Below are 9,188 nucleotides of genomic sequence, written 5' to 3' on the forward strand. Positions count from 1 at the left end.
CGACTGAGCTACTCGGACTCTCGCTTCAGGACTTTGACGCTTAATTTCTCGAGAACGCCTTGATCGATTTTGAAACAAATTACATATTCTGAATCAGTAAAAAGGTCACTATCATCTTATTGGAAAAAATATATAAAAATTAAAAGTTGAAAATTTTCATTTTTTAATTTTGCTTCCGGTGACGAGCGGAAGTGACGGCCAACATTCTCGTGACCGAGGTACACGAGGATATTGCTAGATCTATCATCTCTGAAAATTTCAGATCTCTATCTTTGCTCGTTTTTGAGAAACGTGACAGACAAAATTGACTTTTAAAAATCGTAAAACGACGATAACTTCCGACCGGAAGTGAATTTTCAAAATGTGTTGCAGCGGTATAAATTTCAGATAACGAGGCTTAAGTCCTGAAAATTTGAAAGAAATCGAGTGTGCCATCTCTGAGAAATCGCCTGCACAAAATTTGTAAGACAAAAAAAGAATAATAATAATAACTAGATTCGATCTCGTTGCGAGCAACGAGTGGGTCTTCCGTCCAATTTTTGAATAGATAAGATTAAACTTATCAATTCAAAGATAAAATCGTAGATCTAAGCGAAAAAAAGAGAAAAAAAAATTGCGGCACTCGAGGCTTGAACCCGGGTCGCCTGGGCCATGTCCACGACTATAACGACTGAGCTACTCGGACTCCGCTTCAGAACTTTGACGCTTAATTTCTCGAGAATGCCTTGATCGATTTTAAAACTAATTACATATTCTTAATCAGTAAGAGGGTCACTATAAGGTGTAAAAATTTCAAAGAAAAATATTAAAAAATAAAAAAGTCGAAAAATTCAATTTTTCAAATTTCCTTCCGGTGACGACCGGAAGTGACGGCGGACATTCTCTATACCGAGGTGCACCAGAAAAACGGTAGTTCTATCATCTCTGAAAATTTCAGTTCTCTATCTTTACTCGTTTATGAGAAACCCGACCGACAAAATTGACTTTTTAAAATCGTAAACGGACGATAACTTCCGACCGGAAGTGTATTTTCGAAAATGGATAAAAAACGATAAACTTCAGATAAAATCGCGTTAATCTTGAAAATTTGAATGAAATCGGTTAAGCCATCTCTGAGAAATCGTCTGCACAAAATCGGTAAGAAAAAAAAAGAATAATAATAATAATAACAATAAGAAAAGTGAAAAAGAAACAATAGAATAATAGAAGGGTCTTCCGCTGAAGACGGAAGACCCTAATAATAACTAGAGCAAAGCTCGTTGCAAAGCAACGAGTGGGTTTTCCGCTAATGTCGAAAGCAACGCTAGAAGTACGCCTAAGAAGCAGAGTTCTTAATATAGTAACAAAGAAACCTAAGTACAAAAAGATAAAAAAAATCGAATGATTCTTGGTACAACTTAACATGATCCGAATGTTTTTAAGTACGACTTAACCAAAACCATTAACCATTTCAAGAACGACTTAACAAAAAAAACAATGTGTTTAAGTACGACTTAACAAATTTGACTTCATTTTAGGTACAAGTTTACTTTACCTTGAACTAACATCTTTTTTCTTAACCCAAAATGCAAAATTAAAATTTATGTAAAAAATCAATTTTGTTTAAAACATATTTCTGAGCAACTTCTCCTCTTCATTGCTTTTCAAAAGGTTGACCTTTCGTACTGTGTGCTCGTTGCGTCATTAATTGTCAGAAACTTATCGATGTAAAGTTTACTTTACTGTACTTCTGTGAATATTTTCTATGTAAAAATACTATGAACCAGACAACATTGAAATGGTGAACATTTCAAAGGGCCCCGCTTATGTTATTTCAGAGAATTCTGCTTTGACCTTGACCTATAACTTGAAATTTTTCCAGCTGGCATAGAACTTTTAATTCAATTTAATTCCCCCTAACATACATGCATTTTTGTTCAATCTGACCAAGATTAAGCATATTTGGAAAATAATCTACTATCTAAAACTAATTTTAAAAAGATCTGCTATGACCTTCACATTGACAGACTTGGTTCAAGGTCACTGCACGCCATTAACCAATAAACTCTGTAAAGGTAAAATATTAGCCAAATAGGGGCTAAAAGGAGAGTATATCTATGCTCTTAAAATATGGATTTTTGTGTGATCTGATATGACCTTGACTCTTCATCTACAAATATCATTCGAGGTCATTGCATATATTTTGAACAAAGGCATCATGTGGGTGAAGTATGAGGCTGAATGGAGCAAAGGGAGAGAAGATATACTCCAGACAAGGATTTTAAAAATATAATTCTGGTATGACCATCACAGTTTCTTTTCACTGAAAATAGGTTCAAGGTCACTACACACCCTTTCACCCTTTACTCAAAAGCTCTGCTAATGTGAAGTCTGAGCCAAATAGGTGTTAGTAGAAATTATATATGCTCTCAAAAAAGGATTTTTGCATGATCCGATATGATCTTCACCTGTTACCTAGAAATTTCATGCAAGGTCACTGCACATCGTTTAACCATAGAGACACTCTGTGAGTATTAGCCAGATTGGACCAAAGGGAAAAAAGATATGCCCCAGACAAGGATTTTATATATATAATTCTGCTATGACCTTAACCTTATACCTAAAAACATGGTTCAAGGTCACTGCACATCCTTCAACCAAAGGAACCCTGTGGATGAGGTATGAGCCAGATTGGGCCAAGGGGAGAGAAGCTATGCTCCTGTCAAGCCATCTCGGATGGACAGACAGACAAATTGATCACTAGAAGGCGCCCGCATAAACATGCCTTTTTATCTAATTTAAAATAGTATCCATGCTATCTGCCCATGGTGAATAGTCATCAAAACCATTCATCAGCAGAATTTGATTTCCCTCCTTTTTAAGGTGGTATGGGACATCTGTCGATATTAATGTGAATTAAAGTACTATATAATTGAAAACTTTTCACCGGTTTAGAATTTTCAAATTTTACAATATTTAACCAAAAAATAGCTTTTAAAAATATTTGAAAAGGTAAAAATTGTAAAAACCCCAGCGGGATTCGAACTCATGACTTACAGGTTCCTAGTAAACCCTCTAACCCACTGTGCTAAGGAGTTAGGTGACCATTTTTGAAAAGAAATTACATGTACTTATATAATTACACTTTATTTTATTGTTTATTTCGATAAACAATACGTCACAACATGGAAGTGTCCCATATCACCTTAAACTCGGAACACCTCTGACCTAATAAGATCGCCGCATTAAATACAAAGTTTGATTTAACTCTAATTTGTTTATCATCAAGAAATTCTGCATCGCTGACAAATAAAGTTTTCTTCTGTATAATGAAATACCAATTAACTGACTATTCAGACAATAGCAAGTTTATTGTCCCATTCTACAGCAACTATTTCCCTTGGCTTTGCCTCATTAAATAGTTGCTGTCTTGGGGGACAATAAACTTGCTATTGTCCTCATACCCAGTAAATACTAAATAGGCATATATAATAAAATCCCATCCACCTACATTTCATGTTATATAACCTCCCGTTTGTAACCTTCAATTTCACTGTAAAGTCAACATATCTGTCATAGCCGCAAGTTTCACAATTTATTTCTGCTTCTCATGTACTTAAAATTAGAGGCCTTAATATTGCTTACCAATTTTAACAAGAGACATCCCTCTAACTATTGATAATCATTAAAATTCATTTCATGAATCTACGCAACAATGATAAACCTTCAAGTACAGTCACTCTCAATTTTACAAAAATATTGACGGTACTTTATCCGAAACTGTTCCTTGTACCTTTAACTTAGTACACTAACATTTTTATGAAAAGACGGTTTGTCTTAGAATAAGAAAGCTAATGCAATTCTGAGAAAAAGAATACCACATATTGCCAATTCCATTGAGGTTTAATAAAAATATGGCCATTTAAGTGAACCCACCATTTCCAATTTCCTTTAGTAAACACAGATTTACAGGGTCCTCCATAGTAAAACATCTTTACCTGACCTTTTAGAGGTCAACTTTTGTTCAACCACCTTTAAAAAGAAACCTTATTCAATACAACATATGTCTACATGATATAATCATGATAAAAGCTTCACATCACTTAGAAATACCCTTACATGTATACCCCCCACCCCCCAATCTTTTCATTTTCATAAAAAGTCATGGTTTGAAATGTTTTACCTAATTTTATGAAACGTGTGGCAATTTCCTTGAGTCATTTCTCACACATATTTGAAAACAATCATCAATGATTATAAAATTTGATCTTTATTTGTTTATTGTATGATTTGTACCATTTTAATTAACAAATAGACAGCAGTCCTGCTTGTGATTTCTTGTTTTCATGAAAAAAGTAAGCTAACAATCATATTTAGTGAATATCTAATCTATTCTGATTTTCTAGTCTCCTTCTAACCATGCTAAAACAGTAAGTTACAACCTACAAGTTAGACATCTGCCTTAAATTAGAATTAAATTTAAACACACCCAGGTAGCTGGAGACAGAGTTGATTTCAATGAAAAATGTTCAAATTTGACATGTTTTTCTACTTTTTTATGCATATATACCTTAGAAAGGTAGAAATAGGTTGTTTCTTGTTCATTTCAAAAGTAATTATCATAGCAGATGTTATTTCAAAGTCAAATGTACATTTACATATCCTACATGTAATCTTAATGCAGACAATTAAATAGGGGGGGGGGGGTTTCAATTATGTAAACACATCTAAATATCTTTATGAAATAAAAAATAAAGGAAACATAATAATTGTATACTTTTATTGAAAAAGAAATTTTCACAGCAATTATGAATTTCTTTAAACAGCCTTAATTTTGTTTTCATAATTTCTTATCAAACACAAACCACAACATGGCATGATGCTTTCTTCAAGTTCCATTATTGTTCATGCATTATCGGATTTAATTTGAATTACCGGTAAATAGTCTGTAGAACACAAGGAATATGCATGTGGATAGAGGTGACAGGTTAATCTCAGGAGCTGACCCACAAGAATCAACAGGTACCGGTAAAAGCCATGTGGTAACAAGAGTCTGTTTTGAGCTGAAATAAATAAAAAAAATAATTAGCTGTGTTTACATACATGTACTAGTAATAGCTGTGTTTACATTAACATATGCATAGTATTTCTGTAAAAAATACACTGACCATGCAGTGTAATAAGTATGACATATCCCAATACATGACATAACATTTAGGCAGTACAAGATCAAAAATTTGCATATCAAGTCATAATATAATATTAAAAAATTTTCATAGGTATAAACACTTATCAAATTGAGAAAGAGAGAGAGTTTGAGAGAGAGAGAGAGTTTATTACCGTACTTGTAGTGCAACAGTCAATATTTCAATTCGTAAATTACAAACGAATATTACCCACCGAACAGCGTCAAAGTACATGTACTGGTATTAGCTTCTGGTATACCATTTTTTATCAATTCTACTGTGTTTTTTTTTTTTGCAAATAAATTTAGCGATGGTTTTTGTTTATTTTTTTATAAATTACATGTTTTAAAAACAATACTAAGTGTAATAAGCATAAAACATGTATGAGTAAACTTAATGAAGAATTTTTAATAGATTATTTTTCACAGAATGTGGTACATTACATGTATGTCAATCTTTATAAAACTAGCGTATATTTCGTGCGCCATAAATTGCAAGTTTTTTGTAAATATCATATACTTGCATGATAGGTATATATGGTCTAACCAAAATTTTCTTCATAAAGCTACAGCTGTATGTACCACATATATATTTTGTCACAAGTATACATTTTTAAAAAAAATACCCAAATTGCAACAGTTTAAATAAACTCAACTCATTCTCTGATAAGTTCATTGTGTTTTGTGCGTGCATATCTTATTTGTCTGCTGCAACAGCAGCCAATCAGCGGTAAGCTGAATCCACAAAAAGAAAGTTTGTGTTTTAGGAGCGGGTAAATAGTTAATGCGACACTGTCAAGAAAATCACACCAAATAATAACAAGAAACATATAAATATTCACTTAAATGTATTCTGTTGTAAAGTAAAGGTTTTTAACACTTATTGCATCTTGCAAAACATGTGATGACCTTAATCATCTGTCATATATCTGATATACATGTACGAGGGTTGTCCCAAAATAGCTTAGACAAGTGGCGTTATTCAGTTAATCGAAGACAAAGGAAGATGAAATTTGTGCCACAAAGGGTTCAAGAAATTTGCATTCAAATAATGTTTTAAAATCAAATATTGTTTGAGATTAAATTAGTGAAATGAAAGCATGTAAGGTCAGAAATTCGACATGCGGCGCAATGTCAAGAACAAAAAGTTAAAATCAACATAATATGAAATGAAAATTGCGAGGAAAAGTACTTTTCGAATAAAAAAATTCAAATAAAACATACATTGATATTTGATAATAATTCTATTATTTACTCAGAAATTGTTTTGGCTATAACAAAACTTTTAAATATCTTAGAGTGCGTTTTGTGACATGTTGAAAAGTTAACTCGTAATAAAATGACGATGTCAGCGTTTAAGGCGGCGCAGCAGTAACTGATACAATTTTGTAAAGACCGTGAAATAAATGCGAAGCGGCTTTGGAAGTAAATGAAATTAACAAAATCGATTGAAAATGCGTTTTGAGAATAAGTAGTTAAACAACATTGAAAATATTTGAACAAGTATGATGACAATTAGTGGTTTAAAAGAAACCCCGAACGATATCAATGGACGTCAAAATGCTCAAAGACACATTTCGGCAAGACAGACCTTAGACAACAAGTAATACAGGACAAGTGTGAAGCTGACAGATCGTTTGTACTAAGAAAATATTTAAAACAAAAAAAAACAAAACTAGAAATATATGTTGAATGTGCACTCAGGTTACTTGTTCAAAGATAATATTTTTTCTAAGACTTTTTTGGAAATAAAATGTAAATGTTATCGTAAACGATGTCGAGGGTTTAGCAACAACGTAAAACTGGAAATTTTCGACGTCGAACATTGCGCCGCCTGACAAAACTTGTTGTTACTAATTATTTATTTTCTCGAGAAATAAATAAAGTACAGATTTGAATTTTTCAGTATTGTTTGCCAAAGGGTCATTGAAGAAAACATAGAAGTCTAATGAAATTGCAGTGAACAGATTATAAATTATATGTCCTGTCTACGCTATTTTGGGACAACCCTCGTATATGTAAAAGATGGGAGAAATAACGACGGAACAAAGTGGGATTCGAACCTGGCCCTCTGAATCTCTAGTCAAGTGCTCTACCAACTGAGCTACATGTATCTGGCACCAGTATTCAAACCAGTCTGACCGTCACATTCCTCCTCCTTAAATGATCTTCACCCTCGAAGATCATCCATGGCAGGATCGAGTTAACCTGTTAGTTCCAGGGGTTGGTCACAACACCAATATTGTAACAGGATGGGAGAAATAATGAAGGACCAAACCGGGATTTGAACCTGGGCCCCCTGAATCTATAGTCAGGTGCTCTACCAACTGAGCTATCTGGCACTGGTATTCAAACCGGTCTGATCGTCACATATATAAAGAATTATTTTAAACAATGTTGTTCAATAAAAAATAACACTCGCAACCTTCAGTTTTTGTCTGTAATTAATCAATATTGGCGTGCGATCAGTTCTCGCCGAGTACCATTTCTCACCAGTGCATTGTTACGTCATTTTATCAACACATAAAATTATATACGAAAATATGATGCACCAGCGAGAAATGGTCCTCGGCGAGAACTGCTCGCACGCCAGTACTGCCAGTAGTCAGATTAAAAAAAGAGAATAAAAAATTACATTTAAAACATTAACAAGGACAATTTAAGTACACATCATAACTGCTAAACAAGAAAAATTATGTGAACTGGTAGAATAGTACGCATAGTTCTAACTTGTAACCTACATGTACAAGTACATGTACAGGGTACCCGTTGGTCTGATAAACCTCTTTAATGATACAATGATCGGCATCATAAAGATATTAAAGTCATGTTTTAACTCTGAAGTCTGAAGTATACAATTTTATTTACTTGAAGTTATGTCTACAGGGTATTCATGACTACATTTGGAGTCTTCTGCACAAGAATATATGATGTTTCTAATTAGACCCTGCTTTGAATTTTGAGTTGAAAATTCACAATCTGTTATTTTTTTAAATAGATAAATTCAGTTACCCTTTCCAGTCCCCCATGAACCTCGAGCGAGTCTAAACATCCATGAAACATGTAAAAATTACACGTTAGTAAACAAACACCCACACCATAACAAAAACATCTAACAGTGTGCACGTACTTACATGTACATCTATACTATATACTAAATTTTAACCAGTTAACAAGAAACTTTAAAAGGAGTAAAAGCCTCACCTTCTTCAGTAACATCCACATAAATCACACACTTTAATGTCCATCTTTTCTCCTTTATTACTCGTAGCTTATTAACGGCTGATCGTCGACAGAAGTGTGGCTGTCAGAATTTCCTCGTAAACGATTCACACGAGAAAAATATCCTCCTTAAACAAATATGTAGTATTGTTCCCTGTGCATGTTCATATGTTTCACAGCAAATTGAAAATGCATGTGTACACCGAAAGAATACACAACTTCTCTTCTGCATTACGGCTCTCTCTTTTCTACAATGCCGTTCGTTACTGTTTACATTCGGCGCGCGCGCGGGGGTTACAAACAGGGGCGCCCCGACAAATAGTTGCACATAGAACGTTTAAATAATGTGTGTTCATTGAATTCATAAATGATATAGATGAAAAAAAATGAAATTGAATCACAACAATTTATCTAAGACGCAACACAACGTAATGCAGTAAATGCCTGGGCCTTAATGTGGCATTTTCTATGTAGACATATTAACTCGTTCATGTACGATTCTCACATATTTGTTTTATGAAATTTGAAAAAAAATATAGCACAGAACTTGTTTAATTTGATACCAAATGACATGATTTAATATATTAACAATAACTGAATTAATTTTTTTTCATAAAATGATAACGATTTTTGCTATCAGAAAAATATGTGTATAAGCTGCTGACCCCTAATTATAGGGGCCAGCCCTTTTTTCTTAATTTTAAATGAAAGCTCTCGTTATTCTAAACAACTTTTGTTCTATATGTATTAACAAAATATTTTTAGTTTAAAGGTTATAATACAAAAAGCAACAAAATTTCAG

General features: G+C 33.3%; 1 long non-coding RNA gene across 1 annotated transcript; it reads right to left on the reverse strand.

Moving 5' to 3' along the window:
* Positions 1-4,745: 4,745 nt before the first annotated feature.
* LOC136270917 (uncharacterized) lies at positions 4,746-8,961 on the reverse strand. The gene is made up of 2 exons (XR_010708782.1): positions 8,369-8,961; positions 4,746-5,042 (listed from the first exon to the last, which is right to left on the reverse strand). It is a non-coding gene; the product is annotated as an uncharacterized lncRNA (long non-coding RNA).
* Positions 8,962-9,188: the final 227 nt, after the last annotated feature.

This window comes from Magallana gigas, chromosome 8 (genome assembly GCF_963853765.1).
Source record: "Magallana gigas chromosome 8, xbMagGiga1.1, whole genome shotgun sequence".
Lineage (NCBI taxonomy): Eukaryota > Metazoa > Mollusca > Bivalvia > Ostreida > Ostreidae > Magallana > Magallana gigas.